This window comes from Nycticebus coucang, chromosome 19, assembly GCF_027406575.1.
Source record: "Nycticebus coucang isolate mNycCou1 chromosome 19, mNycCou1.pri, whole genome shotgun sequence".
NCBI lineage: Eukaryota > Metazoa > Chordata > Mammalia > Primates > Lorisidae > Nycticebus > Nycticebus coucang.
This window is the reverse complement of record NC_069798.1, coordinates 38,707,371-38,730,664: the sequence shown is the minus strand read 5'-3', so window position 1 is coordinate 38,730,664 and position 23,294 is coordinate 38,707,371.

Here is a 23,294-nt window from a genome sequence, read left to right as displayed (position 1 = left end):
CAATTTTGAATGTTTATGCATCAATAAAATTGATAACCTTCTAGTAAGACTCAAAAAGAAAAAAAGCTATAAATTACTGATGGCAGTAATAAAGCAGAAAATATGATTACATGTCTTACAGATATCAAAAACAATAATAAGGGTATACTACATAGAACTACATACACAAAAGTTTTAAAACTTAGATAAAATGAACCAATTCTCAAAAATAAATAAAAACAAACAATAAGTAAATTCTACTACAACTCATCCACATAAAACAAAAATTTGAAAGACTTTATAACTATTAAGGCAATTGAATTTATAAATTAAAAATTTTCCAAAGAAAGACAAATATTTAGGCCCAAGTGGTTTAATTGGATAATTGAACTGAATATTTAAAGAAGAATTAAAATCAAATATGTACAATTTTTCTACAAAAATATAACTGGATAGAACATTTTCTGATTCACATTATGAAGCTAGCATTATTTTGGCTACCAAATTTAAGAAATGACAGTACATAAAAGTAAACTACAGAATAATATTTCTGGCAAGGCATGGTAGCTCACAACTATAATTCCAGCACTCTGGCAGGCAGAGGCAAGGTGGACTGCCTGAGCTCATGGGTTTGAGACAAGCCTGAGCCAGAGCAAGACCTCATCTCTAAAAAAATAGCCAGGTGTTGTGGCGGGTGCCTGTAGTCCCAGCTACTTGGGAGGCTGAGGCAAGAGAATCGCTTAAGCCCAAGAGTTTGAGGTTGTTATGAGCTATGACACCATGGCAATCTACCAGTGGTGACAAAGTGAGACTCTGCCTCAAAAAAATAAAAAATAAAAAAATATTTCTCATAGAGATGGAAAATTTTCTATCAAAATACTAACAAACAGAATTCAGCAATATAATGAAAGGATTCCACACCATGATAAGTGGGAATTAAAGACAGTTTCAATACTTGAAAATCAATCAATGTTATCCACTATATTAATAAGCTAAACAAGAAAACACATAATCATATAAATTGATGTAGAAAAACATGTGACATAATTTGATACTCACACATGATCAAAATTATGTGGTATTGGAATATACACACATAAACACAAAGATTAATGAAACAGAATACAGAAACCAATAATACATTCACATAAATGTGCCCAATTAATTTTTTGACAAAAGCACAACAGAAATTCAATAGAAGAAAAATAGCCTTTTCAACAGGTGGTGCTGAAGAAATTGAATATCCACAAGTTAAAAAAAAAAAAAAAAACACATACACACAAAATTATAGCCAAAAACAAAGCAATGATCTAAGTTACTCACTTCATACATTTACTCAAACTGGATCAGAGACTTAAATGTAAAACTTTAAGACATTTAGAAAAAGTAAGAAATAATCTTTTGGATTTGAAGGGAAAGGAGTTCTTAGATTTGACACTTAAACTGTAATCTATAAACCAAAATCTAATAAATCAGATTTTATCAGAATTAAAAAGTTACTCTGTCAAAGACCCAATTAAGAGGATGAAACGTCAAGATAACTGAATGCAGAAAAATATTTCCAAACTAGTCACATAAGTTAACAAAAATATATCTAGAAAATATAAAGACCTCTCAAAATTCAACAGAAATAAATAAATACAATCTAATTAGAAAATGAGCCAAAAAATAAAAAAGAGAGAGAGAGACACTTCACTAAAGAAAATACACACTGAAATATGCATTCAAAAATGTTTTCAACAACATTAGACATTACGGAAATGAAAATTAGAACAAAAATATAGTATCACTATGTATACCTATCAGAATAACTAAAATTATCATAACTCCACCAAATATTGGTGTGGATTTGGTAAAATTAAACCACTTACTAAGCTGAAAATGTAAAATGGTACAGCACTCTAGAAAAAGGCTTGGCAGTTTTTAAAATAAATTGAACAAAGTAACTGTCACACAACCCAACGGCTACGAGGAAGACAGCAGCATAAAATGTCTTCTCAGTGGAAGACTGTCCACCTTTATGCTCTTTCTGAAGCAAGCTGATAATTTTGCCAAATGGAGAAAAGTCTCCTGTATCATTTTGTTGTGAAGTCTTTCATCGTGCAAAGAAAAAATAAATAAAGCAGTATTGTCTTGTCATGTAAAAATGTTCAGGAATTCTTTTAATCATTGTTATGGTTTTTAATCCACCAAATCCTTACTGCTAGCCTAGTAAATTCTATTAAGACTTCAGGGCTTAGATGATATCTCAAAGTAGTTTTGATTTGCATTTCTCTGATGATTAAAGATGATGAGCATTTTTTCATATGTCTGAAGGCTGCTCGCCTAACTCCAGTGAGACTAGCCTATATCACAAAATCTCAAGACCAGAAATGTTGGCGTGGATGTGGAGAAAAGGGAACACTTTTGCACTGCTGGTGGGAATGCAAACTAATACATTCCTTTTGGAAAGATGTGTGGAGAACACTTAGAGATCTAAAAATAGATCTGCCATTCAATCCTGTAATCCCTCTACTGGGCATATACCCAGAAGACCAAAAACCACATCATAACAAAGATATTTGTACCAGAATCTTTATTGCAGCCTTATTCATAATTGCTAAGTCATGGAAGAAACCCAAGTGCCCATCGATCCACGAATGGATTAATAAATTGTGGTATATGTACACCATGGAATACTATGCAGCCTTAAAGAAAGATGGAGACCTCACCTCCTTCATGTTTACATGGATGGAGCTGGAACATATTCTTCTCAGTAAAGTGTCTCAAGCATGGAAGAAAAAATATCCAATGTATTCACCCCTACTATGAAACTAACTTAGGACCTTTACATGAAGCTATAACCAAAATTCAACCTAAGAACAGAGGGAAGGGGGAAAGCGTGGGGAGGGAGGCGGGAGGTGGGTAAAGGGAGGGGGATTGAAAAGATCACACATGTGGTGCATCTTACAAAGGTACATGTGAGCCTTGGCAAATGTGGAATGTAAATGTCTTGACAAAGTAACTAGGATGATGCCAGGAGGCCTATGTCAACTAATGAGATGAAAATGTGTCAAATATTCTATGAAACAAGTGTATGATGCCCCGTGATCATATTGATGTACACAGCTATGATTTAATAAAAAAAAAAAATAATAAATAAATAAAAAAAAAGACTTCAGGGCTTTTTGCTGCATCATACACAATGCTTATCTCTGAATGCCCAATTCTGACGCTTTTCCTTTTTTCACTGACCAAAACATGTACACTTCAGGCCACTCTTCCCTTGGGTCACCTCTCATAATCTCTTTCTATGCTGGCACATAAAACTAGCTTTCTCCACATGCCAAGGCAGATCAGATTCCAGGATAAACATGCCTTTGCCTCCTGTGGATACTGCCTTCCCACAAAGGCACCAAACTACAGATGATTGCCACATAAAAATTGAAAGATTAAGCTTGTTTCTTTGTGATGTCTGATTGGATTTTACTCCAGTACAGAGTAAGGTGTTTCCATTTTCTTCTGACAAATATTAAAACATGAGTGAATGGCAGCAACATTAATTACTTAGTGACCAGTATCCAGAACTACCTTATTAGAAATGAAAATTGCCATCCCAAAGCCATCCAAAGAATATTCATAAACTTGTATTAATTACAAGGTAGCAAGAAACAGCAAGTAAGAAACTGCCTACCAGATTAAAATTTCCAATATTTCAATTATAACAAGCTATTGCACATGTAAATGCAATGAACCTTGTAGCACATATGAATTATATGCTGGCTGTAGAAAACAGCATCACAGTGTCTCCACTTGGTAGAATAAATAATATCCCATTCATTAATAAAGACTGTCAGTTGCGAATGCTAAAAGGCTGATGGAATGAAGCACAAATAGCTCTTATCAACTGCAAATTGGTCTCTTAGGTCAGTTCCTCTATTGCCTTCTATCTCTTCATTATACTTTAAATTATACTTAAATGTCAAGTGTTATCTTTGTAAAGAAACAGACTTCCTGGGCCAGGCGGAGTAGCTCACGCCTATAATCCTAGCACTCTGGGAGGCCGAGGCAGGTGGATTGCCTGAGCTCACAAGTTCAAGACCACCTTGAGCCAGAGCCAGACCCCATCTCTAAAAATAGCTGGACATTGTGGCATGTGCCTGTAGTTGTGGCGGGTGCCTGTAGTCCCAGAGACTTGGGAGGCTGAGCTTGGAAAACACATTTGATTTTTAAGTTACTTTTTATTCACCCAATATCAGCCATCCTTGCTTTTCCATGATAAAATACGTAGACAATTCTACCAGTTGTCATGAAGGTTAACTTTCTGAGAGATTTGTGAGTGGTGGATATACATCTGTCCAATGATTCATTGTATTTCTGTATGTATGACTCATTCTTTTTTTCCACCTAAAATGATGTAAACATGTTATTGTCATTTTCTTTGTTTTCATGATAATATATTATATGACAATATGCTTGTATGATAATTTATCCCTTTCAATTTTGTGTACATTTGATGATTAATAGAGTATATTAATGTCCTTTGCATAGGCACAGGTAGCAAAAATAATACATAGTAATAGTGAAGAATTGGTATCCTAATACATGTATAAAGAGAGAAGTATTAAATGTTCTTAATCACTGCTTAGAGAACACCACTTTAGCTATTTAGCTACAGTCAAGCCAATATTTTATTTGTTCTACTTCATACCTTTGTTTATGCTGTTGCATCTACCTAAAATGACTTCTTGCTAATATGGAGCTATTTTTAGTTTACAGCTTATACTTTCTTCCACCAGAAAAATGTTACTAAGCTACCTCCACCCTCATGTTATATGTGTGTTGTGGTGGTGGGGGGGGTTTTACCCAGAGGCTTGTGGACCTGCACATCAACATTACTGTAGCTCATCCCAGATCTACTGAATTTGAATCTTTTCTGTGGGACCCAGAAATATTTATTTTCACAATCTCTCCAGGTGATTCTTGCACACACTAAATTTTGAAAAGTTCTACTTTGATTGCACTTTGTACCACCGACAACTTGAGGAAATATCTGTTGAGTGTTTTCCAAGTCAAGAGCAAGTGAACATGTGAAACTTAGTAAATGTAGAATATAACTGTCTTAACACAATAACTAAGAAAATGCCAGGAAGGCTATGTTAACCAGTGTGATGAAAATGTGTCAAACTGTTTATAAAACCAGTGTATGGTGCACAACTATGATGTAATATTAATTAAAAAAATACAAATAAAACCAATATGTATATATAAAAAAAAAGAACCTGTTCTACAAATCAGACATAAATCTTCTCCCGAGAGATTGTGCCAAATAGTAGATATAACTGGTGTAAAGAACACCACTAAATGGTTTAAGTGTATATTTTCATAAGCAATTTAAACAAAACACTATGGATTACATGAGATACAAATTTTTTCCAATTAAAATTATTTGTAAATGTTGCAGAGAGGTGACTTTTGCATCAGGCTTCACTAGATGAATGAGCAGTGGAACTACTGATGTAGCACAAGGAAATGGCAGCTGTATTCAAGACAGAACATACAAAGGACAGGTTGAGACCACACAGGAAAGGCAGAGAATTGCAGATGGCTGAATTTAAGTAAAATATGTGGTATGCAAATCCTTACGGTGTGAAACCAAATTTCAGAAGTTGGAGCCATTTCAGAGTAAGTTTATTCCAGGTTAGTTTTCCATAGTTTTAAGTTAATTTCAGAAAAAAAAAAAAAAAAAAACAATGCTCTCAATTAACATACTCTGAAAGTTCCTCAAAGGCTTGACATCTTTGTTTCTGCATTGCCTAACATGGCTCCTAGCATGTTATGGATAGAGGTTCAGTACACATGGCTGACTGCAAAAGCAAGTCTTTTATGTATAGCTTCCAAATAAACTAACTGCAAATAGGCACTTAACTTTGCATTTGTTTGAAATATTGAATGCCCAACAGAAAATTATATGGTCGACTTCACCTAAATGATAGACATGGCATAGCAAAACATGAGGTTTTTAATCTAAATATTTAATTGTACTTATTTATAAAAGTATAACTGTAATGAAATATTTTCTGAGAAATTGCATGCTTTGTATTTTTGTATAAGACAAATGCTGGATTCTACTTCACCTTTTGTGAATAATAAATAATTATAATTCTTTTTTTTATTAAATCATAACTGTATACATTGATATGATCATGGGGCATCATACACTCGCTTCATAGACCATTTGACACATTTTTATCACAGTGGTTAACATAGCCTTTCCGGCGTTATCTCAGTTATAATTCTGACAGAATTCTGACCAAAAGAAAAGGTTTTAAGATCCTATAGGCCAGAGACAACATGTATTAATCACTCTATGTCACATAGTATCCTGTACCTAGTAAGCAATCACTAAGTGTTTTTTAATTGAATAAAACTCCAGAGATGATCCTGGGACAATCCAGATTTTAGGAGGTTTTAAAGATATTACCAAATAATAATGATTCTGAAAGATATTAAAATTTTAGGATTGAAAACCGTATATTTCCAATAGTAGAGGAGGTGAGGATTTTTTTTACTATTCAGGAAAAGATGCAGTCAATTATGCTGGGAAGTCAGAAGGTCAGCAGAATGACCCATCCACATCTACAATCATAATTTTATTGTTGCTCTGGGAGTCGAACAGCAAATGGAGACAGTAATAAACTCCCATTTTGAGGGCATAATATCTCCATCTTTGATCAAGTGGGTTAAGTGCAGTAATGCTCCCTTCCTTCTCAGGAAGGTGTCAGGTTACACCTAGGCTCTAAGCTAGAAAGCTAACACAGACAAGCCTATTTTGTTTTTGTTTGTTTTACTTTTCCTTCAATTGTGGATAAGCCATATTACAAAAAAGTCTGTGCCTTCCCTAATCTTGCATGAATATCTAAGGCAGATTTCTTTCTCCAGAGCTTCTAGAAGAAACAAAAATAAAAGTAATGACAGTTTCATTCTGTTTTTAATAGTGAAAAATGAGAAATGAATAGTCACCTGAGCCTGTCATGTTGCTAACAGGCAAATCCCTTCTACATAATGAGGCTAGAATTTCATAGTCTTGAAAAGAAAACCATGGCTTTGGTGCAAATTGGACAAGTACTTCCATGCACTTCTTTCTTTTCTCTTCCCAAAATGATTGATAGCTATACTCAATATTTCCTTGACTAAACTGGAAGAAAAATGTTTTGTCACCAAAGATTGCTTACACCAGGAGCCACCTTTGTCTACTAGCCTGGGTATACTGTTGGTGATACTGAGCAAAGTGACTTGTTAGAATCTGAATCCCTTCTTCCCTATTTATACAGAAATAATTGAGTCCCACTTCATATGGTAGAGCTGGCTAACTCTAGACCTTCAGATCTTTTCTTGGGGACTTTGTAGCAAGAATGAAGGGTAAAAGCTGTCGTTGTGAATTGTTCATAGGTTACGATTTAAAGCAGTGTGTTTGAAACCAATTACAATGTAATGGCATATGAGAACACTTTGAAATTCCTCGGAGTTTAAACATGTTTTTTCCCAATAATGTTCCATATTACAATTTTGAAATATAAAAAAGATCTAATTTCCCATTATATGTTAAGGAGAATGTTAATAAATTACTTAGTTTCTCTCTTTCATTTTTAAAGGCATCCTTTAAGTACCATTAAGTGTCATTTTTCGTCACTATCACCACCCAGAATATAAGCCCCAAGACAGCAATTTTTTATGTGATTTATTGATAGACACCTGCCTCCTCAGTAATCAGGAATGGGATCAATACATAATAAGTGAAAGTGTGCTGAATAAATTATTCCTGGGATGTTAATGAGAAGCATGTAGGTTGCACCCTGACAAAGTCACACAGCCACATGGGGCTGAAGCCCATTATGTGCTTGGGGTGGGCTTGCCTCAGGTTGGGGGTAAGTGCTCCTTTTTGTAATACAAAGACATCCTACTTGTTAGCAGCCCCAGCACAGGAGACTGAGCTAAAGTGATTAGTTCAGTTTTCTAGTGCTGACAAACATTGGACTACAGGATCAAAATCAATTCCATGATTCCAGCCATGTTCTCCCCAATACTTTAAAAGCTAGTGTTCAATTTTAGGCCAATGATCTTTGCCCATTTCAGAGGTATGTGTTGGTGTAAATGGTGCCAGTTCTCTTTGAGAGACTAATCAAAGCTATGAACTCTCTAGATAAGGACACACACACACACACACAATCACACACACAATGCATGTACAATTATTAAGAGGTCATGAAAAGACTTGAAGCAAGTATTAATAATTCTTGCTTTTGTATAGTTATTGTTCTTGCCCATTGTGGGTTAGTTTGGAAATTATATTAGATCTCCTTATTCTGATACTGTCTGTGAAGAATCTGAAGTGCATTTCTTTTTACTGGCTCCAGAGGACTTACAAGTTAGTGTTCTAAAGTTCTATGTATCATTTGTTTGTCCTCTAATTAGGGCCTTGTAGTTTTACCCTCTAAAGATGAGCACCAAGAGGTACACTGCTCAAGGACAAATTACAACAGAACCTCCATAGTTAACCACATTCCTATAATTACCACCTCCTTAAAAGACCTCATTTTCATAAACTGGACATGCACCACATGTACATATCAGTACAGTGGACCTAGGTCCTTATGATGACCATCTCTGTATTTTTTTTTCCCATCTTGGCTTTTATTTTTTATTAAATCACAGTCGTGTAAAATAATGAAATCATGGGGTACAATGTACTGGTTTTATATACCATTTGAAATATTTTCATCAAACTGGTTAACATAGCCTTCATACATCTGCATCTTGAATAGTTTGTTATAGTCCCTTAGGTAACCCACTTACAGAGGTTCTACTGTATATTTATCAGAGCATTGCCAGTTTTTAAGGGTCTCCCCCTTTGACCAAAAAAGCATAATCATTATGTCAGCATTCTGACAGTTGGTCCCAAACACAGTTAACCAGGGTGGCTCAATAATGATAAAGAGAGGGTCATGCTCCTAATTCTAATGTGTGAATTTAGCCATAATTTTTGGTAGAAATGTTCAGTATTTATAAATAAATTCTGTTAACGAATGTATCATCTGTTAGAATTGAGCATTGTACTCTTCTTTTTTTTTTTTTTTTTTTTATTCTAAAGTTATTTTAATTTCTTTTTTTTTTTATTGTTGGGGATTCATTGAGGGTACAATAAGCCAGTTACACTGATTGCAATTGTTAGGTAAAGTCCCTCTTGCAATCATGTCTTGCCCCCATAAAGTGTGACACACACTAAGGCCCCACCCTCCTCCCTCCATCCCGCTTTCTGCTTCCCCCCCCCTAAACTTAATTGTCATTAATTGTCCTCATATCAAGATTGAGTACATAGGATTCATGCTTCTCCATTTTTGTGATGCTTTACTAAGAATAATGTCTTCCACTTCCATCCAGGTTAATACAAAGGATGTAAAGTCTCCATTTTTTTTAATAGCTGAATAGTATTCCATGGTATACATATACCACAGCTTGTTAATCCATTCCTGGGTTGGTGGGCATTTAGGCTGTTTCCACATTTTGGCAATGGTAAATTGAGCTGCAATAAACAGTCTAGAACAAGTGTCCTTATGATAAAAGGATTTTTTTCCTTCTGGGTAGATGCCCAATAATGGGATTGCAGGATCGAATGGGAGGTCTAGGTTGAGTGCTTTGAGGTTTCTCCATACTTCCTTCCAGAAAGGTTGTACTAGTTTGCAGTCCCACCAGCAGTGTAAAAGTGTTCCCTTCTCTCCACATCCACGCCAGCATCGTACTCTTCTTATAAGAATCTAAATTAATAAAATTATCATAAACTACTAAAAATTCAGAAAATATTTCTGAGCTGAGCTTACGATCCTAAGATGTGATATATTGATCTGATATTTGGAGTACATCTATCACAAAGCCTACTTTGGGTCTGGAAGAAAAATTAGAGTATTTGCTATGGAACATCACAGTTGCCACTGGAAAACACCTGCTTCAAATGGTAAAGGGTATCTTTGTCCAAAGACAAAATTACAACAAATTTAGTTATAGGCGTAATTGACTTTTATTCATAATTCATGAATCAGGACACTCTCCTTACTAGAAAAAAGAAGGGGAGCACCCACTGGGCAATGGCAGAGGATTTTGTAGGTGGAAATGAGGAAATATGGCTAATAGTTCTGATTGGTTAACTTGGTTACTTTTTTTGTAAGTGTTAAAGTAGGGAGTATTTTCTTAATACACTAACTCAGGTAGACTGAGATCTCCTGTTTTTAGGTAAAACTAGTTCATTTTGGGATTGATGCACTTCTTTAAAGTTTCAGTTTGATTTTGTGGTGTTTGACCTGAGTGACTCCATTTTGGTTTGCTTTGGTTTGCTCTGGTTTGCTGAGGCCTACAGCAACACCCCAGTCCAAAACAATAGCCTCCCATAATTTTTATGTAACATTACTTAATAACCCACTAGATACATACCAGTGGAATTTTATTCAACTTGTTTTTAAAACTGGTTGTTTATTCAGAAAGAGACTTACAGAGAGATCTTGTTGCTAAGAAAATTTGTGTTACATTTAAGATAAAGGATTACTTTCAAAGTGTCATTTCCTGGGGAGTATATCCAGATGTAAAGACCATTTCCTGGACAATAGTTATTTAATTTGCTTATATCTTAAAGGATCATGGATTTTTCATCTCATATTTAAAACTCTTAAAAGTAAAATTGTAATACCGTTCTTACGTGAGATGAAAATAAAGTCTTTAGCAAAGTGTTATCAATACAACTGTAATGATAATGTGTCTTTACTCATTTGTCATATAAATTGTGATTGCATTTCTGCCATGTGTGTTAATGTATTAACTTGTATTTCAATGCATTCTTAATTTAAGCATGAAAAATAAAGTCACTTTTATAGCCAATTCTTGTGATTTGCTTGTCTTTGAGAAGTTGGTGTGTTTGTAAAGGAAATAATGGCTTGTCCTTACACACAAAAAAAATAATCAACAAAAAAATAAATAAATAAAGGCATTTTGAAAACAAAAATCTGTTTTTGGTTCTTGAATTAGAGGCACTATAATTGTAATTAGGGACAAAAGCTGATGTGGTTTTCTTATTACAGTGATAGATAAATACTGTAACTACACTAGTGGTTCCTAAATGAAGTGTAATAATTCGTGTCAGCAGAAGACGGTTCTTTTGTAGATATAAGCACATTCTGTCCCATGAAACCAAAAGTTAATTCTGCTTCTATTAATTTCTTAATTATTTATTATTCAGAGTATATTTAAGGCATGTTCTATGAGATAAGCGCTTTTGCCCCAAATAATTCTCTTTTTCCAGAAATGCGTAATAACTCAGATAACAGAAATTCAGTTAATTAGAGCATTAAAAAGAAGTCTTGGAGTTTAATTGAGAATAGTTATTGGCTCCTGTACTTGGGTGATGAACAGCATCGCATTTTATTCATCTTACTGAGATGATTTTTGTTCATTTCCTGATATGTAGAATGAAGTGGTAACTTGCCCGTACAGAAATGAAATAATCATGACAACAATCTCCTCTGGTGATAATATAAGTCATCCACAATTTAAAAGTAAGATACAAACACATGGTTCAAGCACTGGCATGAAGCGACTATACCATAAAGTAATATGCATTCCTTGATTCTGGGTTTAGACCTCTTTTTCTGTATCAGGCGCTTAGGAATATCACGGTGTCATTGATTTTCAGCTTGCTTTTACAGCAATATTCCTTCTGCCCACAGAGAGGAAACTGAGTGCTGCGCCCTTTAATAATTTGGTTCTTTGTTCTTGGGATTGAGGGCAGGGAAATACATTGGAATGCACTTACATTTAATCAATATTTATTGTTTATACAATACGGTAAGGTAAAGGCTGGTTGCAATTAAGCTGTAGGATGCTAGAATCTTCCCAAATTCTAGTATATGATCGACTGGAGGAAAATGAGTAAAAGTGCAAATAACCCCACAACTTGGGGTTTCATTATGGTAATTAAATGGAAGATCTTAGAAAACATTTGTAGTACTACCTTTTCTTTCTCCAACTTCTCTGTCCTCTCCATCCCCACATACATACAGCCACAGCTTTCCGAGAAAATATACAGTATACATGTCATTCCAGACAGCATATGTATAACTTCAGAAAAAAAAAATTAGAACTGCAGAAAATAGTTTTGAACGCTCCTACCGCCGAAAAGATATTTACCATAGCAATAGTTGGTTTGAGCACTGGAGATGCAAGTCAGTTACGTTCTTCTTATTTGCATGCCAGAAGGCAGATCCCACTCAAAGCCTTCCAACCCACAGCTGTTTCAGAGGACAACTAATCTGCTTCTGAGTGCAGAGGTGGGGCCATCTGCACTGCTTGAGGTTTTCTTGTGGGCACACTCAGTACTCTGCTATAGACTTCTTAATCTACTGAAAGCTAGCTAAAGGAATGTTCAGCTATTGAAGCTGGAGAATAGGCAAAGCAAAATCAAAGAAAATGAAGAAAATGCACATTTTTAAAATTATTATTTGATGATTCATAGTCTACAAAAATGCCCTGGAGAATGTCCCAGTATTTTGAACCAGCACACTAAGGAACAAGATCAATGGCCTAAGGACAAGAAACATTTGCTCTGTCTTAAGAAGGGGGAGCAAATCAGTATAGTTATGCAAAATTGACCAAGTATTAAGCTGTAGGGCCTTATCCACAACCATAGTGTTTGATAATTATCATAAAGGTAACATTCATTCAACCGAAATACAGCACCCTGAAAGCGCAGGGCAGCTTGGTTTTTTGTCTAAGTAGCTCAATTAAAATAATTTTCTCCACTTAAGCAATTTAAAGTTATGTAAGTTTTAATTCATGCATATAGCATATAATAGCATACTACACACCTACATCCATATCTGAGCATCTTAGAAGGTATTTTATAATTCAGTTTCTTTCTTTCTTTCTTTCTTTCTTTTTTTTTTTTCTTGAGACAGAGTCTCATTTTCTCGCCTCCAGTAGAGTACCATGGCATTACAGTTCACAGCAACCTCTAACTCCTGGGCTCAAGTGATTCTCTTCCCTCAGTCTCCTGAGTAGCTGGGACTACAGCGCCCGCCACAACGCTGGGCTATTTATAGAGATGGGTATCTCCTTCTAGCTCAGGCTGGTCTTGAACTCGACTTTAGGAGATCAACCCACTTCAGCCTCCCAGCGTGCTGAGGTTACAGGCATGATCCACTTATAATGGCTCGCAGCCAGACTTATATGAATTTGTCAACTCGCTACCCTTGTGATTCTCCTTCAGGACTTTCTCTCTTGCAGTTCTCACTTTCCTTGATCAACGAGGATTTTTGCTGTGGTCTTATGGATTAAAAGATTCATGGTTAATCTTTCTTTTAGCAACAACATAAGCTATTCAGAGCTAAGTTTTGTCAGGGATCTCTCAGACCCTTGAGCTGTCCAATGGACCTGGTTCAGTAGCTCAACAGAACTAGCAAATTCGACTGAGTTAAAGTGGAAAGTAAGGTAAAGGGGGAGTAAAAGATAAGTAGCCCAGATTCCCCAGGGCAGCAGAAGAGATACAAAGTTTATTTAAAGCAAGGGTAAACGATAGACTTTTCCAGAGAGAGAAAAGGGTCTTCTTAGTGAATGAGAGGAGATACCAATGCAAGGGTGGTAGATAAATGTAACCATCGTATGGTATCTTAGTTCCTTTTACAATGATCTATAAAGTTGTAATTGGTCCCCCTAGGTCCTTAGGTATTCTTGTCTGCTTCTTATTGGTCACAGTTTACCTCAGTTGTCACATGTCCCCTTTTCCTATTCTTTTAGTCATAATTGTTAACTGTTGTTTTTACTGGTGGTGACTGTTAGTAGTGTGATGTTTGTAGCATTTGTAGTAGGCATTTTTTTGTAATTGTGACTATTACTCCAATTTGTGTCACAGATGGAAGTTTCATTTTATGGAAAATAAGACATACTTGGTCCACAGCATCAGGACTGAAACTCTTTGTTTGCTGCAGGGCTCTTTTAACTTTATCTGGTAGACCAGACGTTTCTCCTACTTCCCCATTGCTTCTCTGTATCCCTAATCAACTTTGAATGAAATTCTAATAAATAAATAAATAAATAAATAAATAGTTTTAATTCCTTATTAATAATTATAATGCTTTAATAATACAAGTACTTTAATAATACAAGTGCATCACAACACTACTTCTTTTTCAAATGTATAATTGTTTTTGTATATATGTCATATCATGCAATTTTCTTGAATTCTCTCACTATATAGCATTTGACTTGAAGATTCTAATGTTTGCCATTATGTTTGTTCACCTATACTCCAATCTCTTTATTCTGGAAACATCTGGAGGACTGTACTTTTTCATTCATTCGAAATTAGGCATATGGTTGTCTGACAATTAAGTTCATCAACTCATCCTAGAACCAGGTATGCAGACCTCACTGCTGAATGTCACTACAGTCACCTATAAAGGGCTCCACTTGGGAAACTATGCACCAATGCCAGTGCCTCGTCCATCTTTCAAGTAATTTTAGAGCTCTTTTTCTGGAATGACCATCATACTAAATGGTAAAGCATTTTCTTTATAATTAAGAATAAGACAATGATTCTTCTTATATCATTACTTATTCAATAATATATTAGAAATCCTGAGTATAAGAAAACCTATGGAAACATTATTAGTTTTCCTGTCCTAAGAGAGTTATTCTCTGGCCTTGTACAGAAAAGACTTCCCTACCTCTGGTCTAAAGTGATGTAATAAATGCTAGTGCATCTTGAGCCATAACAGGATTTAGAAGGCAAGCGATATTGCTTTTGTAGAGAGCTATTCCCCAACTTCACGTTAAGTACATCAGTTTTAGAAAAATAAAATATTTTAATTGTCGTAAATTATAGGCAGACATTTATGTGTATTATTTCTTTACCCACAAGAATTGAGATTGTCATCTTCCAAAATTATACTCTGACCACATTATTCTCCACTTTGAAAATTTTCACCATTGATAGACAAGAAATCAGAAATTCAAACACTTAGGGTCTTATAGCAGATAGGAGAGCTTTGTAGACCTCAAATCAGAGGAAATAAAATTAAGTGAGGGCCCGACATGCTGAGGCCTGGGGGCCATACCTGCATTTGCACCAACGTCAATTGTGAGGCCTGCTGCAAGCCTGTACCTTAGTTTAATTGAGATTCTCTTTCTAGAAGATACGTGTTCCTTTGACATGGAGTTGGTCTGAGGACTCCTCAAAGCCCTTGTCCAACATTTCTGAGATTGTATGGTGGTGTAGAACACTTACATCCCATCTTCTTCCCTCTTTCCTTCACTCAAAGTCAGATTTGCATCATAATTTGATAGTGTTACCAGCCTTTTATGGTTCCTGTCCTATTTTCCTCCCATAACTATTTATCTAACAAAATGTTTTCCTTTTAATTCTGTCTTGGTGTTTGCTGGTCAAGGGACCTGAATGCTTTTTTTTTTGGCTATATAAAGGTCTTTCTCCATACAGCTATGGAGCACATTGCAAGTACAAGTTGGATATATCAGGTGTAGAACACAAATGTCTTAATGCTGTAATTGGGTAAATGAGCTGATTAGTAGGATGTAAGCACTCCAATTTGTACAAATAATCAACACATCAAATCCCATAATTTTATACATGCATTTATGATCTATGTACAAATGACTTAATAAGAATAAAAAAAGAAAAAAAGAAAAGGAAGGCAAGACCTGAATCAGCTAAAAAATAAATAAATAAATAAAGGTCTTTCTGAATTTTAAATTTCCATCTTCCTTTTCTCATTTTAGTCTTACCCCCACTACTTCTAGAAAGAAAAGCAGAGTGGTTAAAGGTCTGTAGTGAAAAGTTTTTTGTGAAATTTTGTATTGACGATATCCTGTACCATATTATCTTCTTAAAACCATTGCAATCTACAGTATGCCACAGTGAGGTGAGTGCTACTTTCTTATGAAGCATCCACACACATTAGAAACATCAAGCAAATTAGACATAGGAGTTTCTATCTTTATCCAGGAGTTTTCTAATCTGCTTAATTACAGACATTGAGAGCACTAAGCTGTGCTATTCTCATGTGGTATCTGTTGATTCATTAAGCAAATACTTACTGAGTGTCTGTTGCATGTGAAGTGTGAGTCAGGCTCTAGACTGATACCAAATGGATCAGGCTCTGAATCCAACAGGCTTCAAAAAATTAGTACTAAATATTTGCTACTACATCAACCCTTTTGAGGAGAGCCTAGATGACTCAGAAATTCGTCAGGAAATTAGAAAATACCCTTTGCCAAAATCTACTTGACCACATTTTTTTATTAATTGGATGTCAATCTGAGTCTTACTTTTAAATTACAAATATAGGCAGTGCCTGTGGCTCAGTGAGTAGGGCACCAGCCCCATATACCAAAGCTGGTTGCCTTGAACCCGGCCCCGGCCAAACTGCAACAAAAAATAGCCAGGCATTGTGGCGGGTGCCTGTAGTCCCAGCTACTTGGGAGGCTGAGGCAAGAGAATTGCCTAAGCCTAGGAGTTGGAGTTTGCTGAGAGCTGTGACACTATAGCACTCTATCGAGGATGACAAAGTTAAACTCTCTCTCAAATAAAAAATAAATAAATAAATAAATAAAATTGCAAATATACCGCATAAGAGTTAAGATAAAAATTGGGTCACAACTTGGAGTGTGTTTTGTTTTGCATTAATATGAGTATACAAGTGATTAGGTTATTTTGTTTGCATTTGTTAGGTAAAGTTCAAGTTGTAGTTGAGCCTTCTCCCAGGAGGTGTGCTGTATACCCTTACACTGTGCACATTAGGTGAGAGCTTACCAATCCTCCTCCATCCTCCCCACTCTTCTTTCTTTCCTCCCTTCCACTTAAATTTCTTATGCTTTTCGCTCATATGGTGTGCAATTGTTTATCTATTTTTTTAATATTAGTATTGCATATATTGGATATGTATTACTTTTCCATTTTTGTGATACTTTATTAAGAAGAATGTGTTCCAACTCTATCCAGGTAAATACAAAAAATGTAAAGTCTCAATCATTTAATGGCTGAATAGTATTCTATAGTATAAATATACCACTGTTTGTTAATCCATTTATGAGCTGATGAGCACTAGAGTTGATTCCGTGTCTTGGCAATTGTGAATTGAGCTGCAGTAAGCATTCTAGTGCAAATTTCCTTATGGTAAAATGTTTTTTATTTCTTCTGGGTATATGTCTACTAATGGGATAGTGGGATCAAATGGAAGGTTTACTTTCAGCCCTTTGAGGATTCTCCATACTGTATTACTTTGCTAGCCCACCAGCAGTGTAAAAGTGTTCCCTTCTCTCTTCATACCAGCATCTATAACTTTGGAATTTTGTGATGTGGGCTATTCTCACTGTGGTTAGGTGAGTTCTTAGGATGATTTTGATTTCCATTTCTCTGATGATTAAGGACAATGAGGATCTTTTCATGTGTTTGTTGGCCATTCATCTATCTTCTTCAGAGAGGTACTGTTCCTGTCTCTAGCCCAGTGATAGATGGGATTGTTCATTTTTTGTTGATAGTTTGAGTTCTCATACATTATAGTTATCAGTCTTTTGTTAGATTTGTAGCATGCAAATATCTCCCCTCCCCTTCTGAAGGCTGTCTCTATGCTTTAGTTGTTTTCCCCTTAGTTGTGCAGAAGTTTCTTAGTTTGATCATGTCCCACTCATTTATTTCAGATGTTATTGCCATTGTCAAGGGGTCTTCTTCAAAAAATCTTTTCCCAGGCTGGTGTTATTCAGAGATTTTCTCACACTTTCTTGTAGAATTTTTTCATTTTTGTGTTAAAATTAAATCTTTTATTCAGTGAGAAAACAATGAAGGAAACTGCTAATAAAGTGGAAAATAACCAAAAGGAAATTCAAAAACAGAATCAAATAAGAGATGAACGATATGAAGAATATAAAAAGGATATAGCAGAGCTGAAGGAACTGAAACAGTCAATTAGGGAACTTAAAGATGCAACGGAAAGTATCAGCAACAGGTTAGAACATGCAGAAGAAAGAATTTCAGAGGTAGAAGACAAAGTTCTTGAGATAACTCAGATAGTAAAAGAGGCAGAAAAGAAGAGAGAGAAAGCAGAACGTTCACTGTCAGAATTATGGGACTTTATGAAGTGTTCCAACATACGAGTTATAGGAATTCCAGAAGGGGAAGAAGAATGCCCCAGAGGAATGGAAGCCATACTAGAGAATATTATAAAAGAAAATTTCCCAAATATCACCAAAGATTCTGACACACTGCTTTCAGAGGGCTATCGGACCCCAGGTCGCCTCAACTCTAACCGAGCTTCTCCAAACACATTGTGATGAACCTGTCCAAAGTCAAGACAAAAGAAAAGATTCTGCAAGCTGCCAGGAGTAAGCGCCAGTTGACCTACAGGGGCAAATCCATCAGAGTGACCACAGACTTCTCTAATGAAACTTTCCAAGCAAGAAGACAATGGTCATCTACCTTTAATCTACTTAAACAGAAAAATTTCCAGCCCAGAATTCTGTACCCTGTTAAGCTAAGGTTCAAAATTGACGGAGAAATCAAATCATTTGCGGATATACAAACATTGAGGAAATTTGCCACAACAAGACCAGCTCTACAGGAAATACTTCAACCAGTTCTGCACACTGACCACCACAATGGATCAGCAGCAATGTAAGAACTCAGAAATTAAAGGGTAGAACCTAACCTCCACACTGATGCAAAAGATAAAACTAAGCAATGGACTCTCACAAAATAAGACGAATAGAACACTACCACACTTATCAATTATCTCAATAAATGTTAATGGCTTGAATTCCCCACTGAAGAGACATAGATTGGTTGACTGGATTAAAAAACACAAGCCATCCATTTGCTGTCTGCAAGAAACACACCTGGCTTCAAAAGACAAATCAAAGCTCTGAGTCAAGGGTTGGAAGACAATTTTTCAGGCAAATGGAATTCGGAAGGAAAGAGGAGTTGCAATCTTATTTTCAGATACATGTGGATTTAAAGCAACTAAAGTCAAAAAAGACAAAGATGGTCACTTTCTATTGGTCAAGGGAAAAATACAACAAGAAGACATTTCAATTCTAAATATTTATGCACCCAATTTAAGTGCTCCCAGATTCTTGAAACAGACCTTACTCAGTCTGAGTAATATGATATCTGATAATACCATAATAACAGGGGACCTTAACACTCCTCTTACAGAGGTGGACAGATCCTCTAAACAGAAATTAAACAAGGATAGAAGAGATTTAAATGAGACCCTAGAACAATTGTGCTTGATAGACGCATATAGAACACTGCATCCCAAAGATAAAGAATATACATTCTTGTCATCACCCCATGGAACATTCTCCAAAATTGATCATATCCTGGGACACAAAACAAATATCAACAGAATCAAAAGAATTGAAATTTTACCTTGTATCTTCTCAGACCATAAGGCACAAAAGGTGGAACTTAACTCTAACAAAAATGCTTGACCCCACCCAAAGGCATGGAAATTAAACAATCTTCTGTTGAATAACAGATGGGTGCAGGAAGAAATAAAACAGGAAATCATTAACTTCCTTGAGCATAACAACAATTAAGACACAAGCTACCAAAACCTGTGGGATACTGCAAAAGCAGTTTTGAGAGGAAAATTCATCACTTCAGATGCCTACATTTGAAAAACAGAAAGAGAGCACACCAACAATCTCACAAGAGATTTTATGGAATTGGAAAAAAGAAGAACAATCTAAGCCTAAACTCAGTAGAAGAAAAGAAATATCCAAAATCAAATCAGAGATCAATGAAATTGAAAACAAAAGAATCATTCAGAAAATTAATGAAACAAGGAGTTGGTTTTTTGAAAAAATAAATAAAATAGATAAACCATTGGCCAGACTAACGAGAAATAGAAAAGTAAAATCTCTAGTAACCTCAATCAGAAATGATAAAGCGGAAATAACAACTGATCACACAGAGATACAAGAGATCATCTCGGAATACTACCAGAAACTCTATGCTCAGAAATTTGACAATGTGAAAGAAATGGATCAATATTTGGAATCACACCCTCTTCCTAGACTCAGCCAGGAAGAAATAGAGCTCCTGAACAGACCAATTTCAAGCACTGAGATCAAAGAAACAATAAAAAATCTTCCAACCAAAAAATGCCCTGGTCCAGAATGGCTTCACTCCAGAATTCTATCAAACCTTCAAGGAAGAGCTTATTCCTGTACTGCAGAAATTATTCCAAAAAGTTGAGGAAGAAGGAATCTTCCCCAACACATTCTATGAAGCAAACATCACCCTGATACCAAAACCAGGAAAAAACCCAAACAAAAAGGAGAATTTCAGACCAATCTCACTCATGAACATAGACGCAAAAATTCTCAACAAAATCCTAGCCAATAGATTACAGCTTATCATCAAAAAAGTCATTCATCATGATCAAGTAGGCTTCATCCCAGGGATGCAAGGCTGGTTTAACATACGCAAGTCCATAAACGTTATCCACCATATTAACAGATGCAAAAATAAAGATCACATGATCCTCTCAATAGATGCAGAAAAAGCATTTGATAAAATCCAGCCTCCTTTTCTAATTAGAACACTGAAGAGTATAGGCATAGGTGGCACATTTCTAAAACTGATTGAAGCTATCTATGACAAACCCACAGCCAATATTTTACTGAATGGAGTAAAACTCAAAGCTTTTCCTCTTAGAACTGGAACCAGACAAGGTTGTCCTCTGTCACTTTTACTATTCAACGTAGTGCTTGAAGTTCTAGCCAATACAATTAGGCAAGACAAGGAAATAAAGGGAATCCAAATGGGAGCAGAGGAGGCAAACTCTCCCTCTTTGCTGACAACATGATCTTATACTTAGAGAACCCCAAAGACTCAACCACAAGACTCCTAGAAGTCATCAAAAAATACAGTAATATTTCAGGATATAAAATCAATGTCCACAAGTCAGTAGCCTTTGTGTACACAAGTAACAGTCAAGATGAGAAGCTAATTAAGGACACAACTCCCTTCATCATAGTTTCAAAGAAAATGAAATACCTAGGAATATACCTAATGAAGGAGGTGAAGGACCTCTATAAAGAAAACTATGAAATCCTCAGAAAGGAAATAGCAGAGGATATTAACAAATTGAAGAACATACCATGCTCATGGATGGGAAGAATCAACATTGTTAAAATGTCTATACTTCCCAAAGCAATCTACCTATTCAATGCCATTCCTATCAAATACCAACATCGTACTTTCAAGATTTGGAAAAAATGATTCTGCGTTTTGTATGGAACTGGAAAAAAACCCGTATAGCTAAGGCAGTTCTCTGTAACAAAAATAAAGCTGGGGGCATCAGCATACCAGATTTTAGTCTGTACTACAAAGCCCTAGTGGTCAAGACAGCATGGTACTGGCACAAAAGCAGAGACATACACACTTGGAATCGAATTGAAAACCAAGAAATGAAATTAACATTTTACAACCACCTAATCTTTGATAAACCAAACAAGAACATACCTTGGGGGAAAGACTCCCTATTCAATAAATGGTGTTGGGAGAACTGGATGTCTACATGTAAAAGACTGAAACTGGACCCACACCTTTCCCCACTCACAAAAATTGATTCAAGATGGATAAAGGACTTAAATTTAAGGCATGAAACAATAAAAATCCTCCAAGAAAGCATAGGAAAAACACTGGAATATATTGGCCTGGGGAAAGACTTCATGAAGAAGACTGCCATGGCAATTGCAACAACAACAAAAATAAACAAATGGGACTTCATTAAACTGAAAAGCTTCTGTACAGCTAAGGAGACAATAACCAAAGCAAAGAGACAACCTACACAATGAGAAAGGATATTTGCATATTTTCAATCAGACAAAAGCTTGTAACTAGGATCTATAGACAACTCAAATTAATCCACATGAAAATAGCCAACAATCCCATATATAAATGGGCAAGAGACATGAACAGAACTTTCTCTAAAGACGACAGACGAATGGCTAACAAACACATGAAAAAATGTTCATCATCTCTATATATTAGAGAAATGCAAATCAAAACAACTCTGAGATATCATCTAACCCCAGTGAGAATGGCCCACATCACAAAACCTCAAAACTGCAGATGCTGGCGTGGATGTGGAGAGAAGGGAACACTTTTACACTTCTGGTGGGACTGCAAACTAGTACAACCTTTCTGGAAGGAAGTATGGAGAAACCTCAAAGCACTCAAGCTAGACCTCCCAATTGATCCTGCAATCCCATTACTGGGCATCTACCCAGAAGGAAAGAAATTCTTTTATCATAAGGACACTTGTACTAGACTGTTTATTGCAGCTCAACTTACAATCGCCAAAATGTGGAAACAGCCTAAATGCCCACCAACCCAGGAATGGATTAACAAGCTGTGGTATATGTATACCATGGAATACTATTCAGCCATTAAAAAAAATGGAGACTTTACATCCTTCGTATTAACCTGGATGGAAGTGGAAGACATTATTCTTAGTAAAGCATCACAAGAATGGAGAAGCATGAATCCTATGTACTCAATTTTGATATGAGAACAATTAATGACAATTACGGTTATGGGGGGGGAAACAGAAAGAGGGAAGGAGGAAGGGGGGTGGGACCTTGGTGTGTGTCACACTTTATGGGGGCAAGATATGATTGCAGGAGAGACTTTACCTAACAATTGCAATCAGTGTAACCTGGCTTATTTTACCCTCAATGAATCCCGAACAATAAAAAAAAAAAAAAAAAGGAGGATTGGCTGAGCGCAGTGGCTCACGCCTGTAATACCACCACTCTGGGAGGCTGAGGCAGGTGGATTGCCTAGCTCACAAGTTCAAGACTGAGCCAGAACGAGACTTCCTCTCTAAAAATAGCCAGGCATAGTGACAGGCACCTGTAGACCCCGGTACTTAGGAGGCTGAGGCAAGAGAATTGCTTTATCCCAAGAGGTTGAGGTTGCTGTGAGCTATGATGCTGTAGCACTCTACTCTGGGCGACAAAGTGAGACTCTGTCTCCACACACACACAAAAAGATTATATATAAAAAAAATCTTTTATTCATTGAGTGTTTTGATTCAGTCAGGCAAATTACATCTCAGCTAGAGGGAATGTTAGTGACTTCATAATACCAGTGTGAAGATTAGCAACATAAAATAAACTCAAGCAAGCTTCAAAGAGCTAAACCCAAATATATAAACATTGTAATAGCTAAAATACATTTTAAAAATGAAAACATGGTACATCTGAGGAAT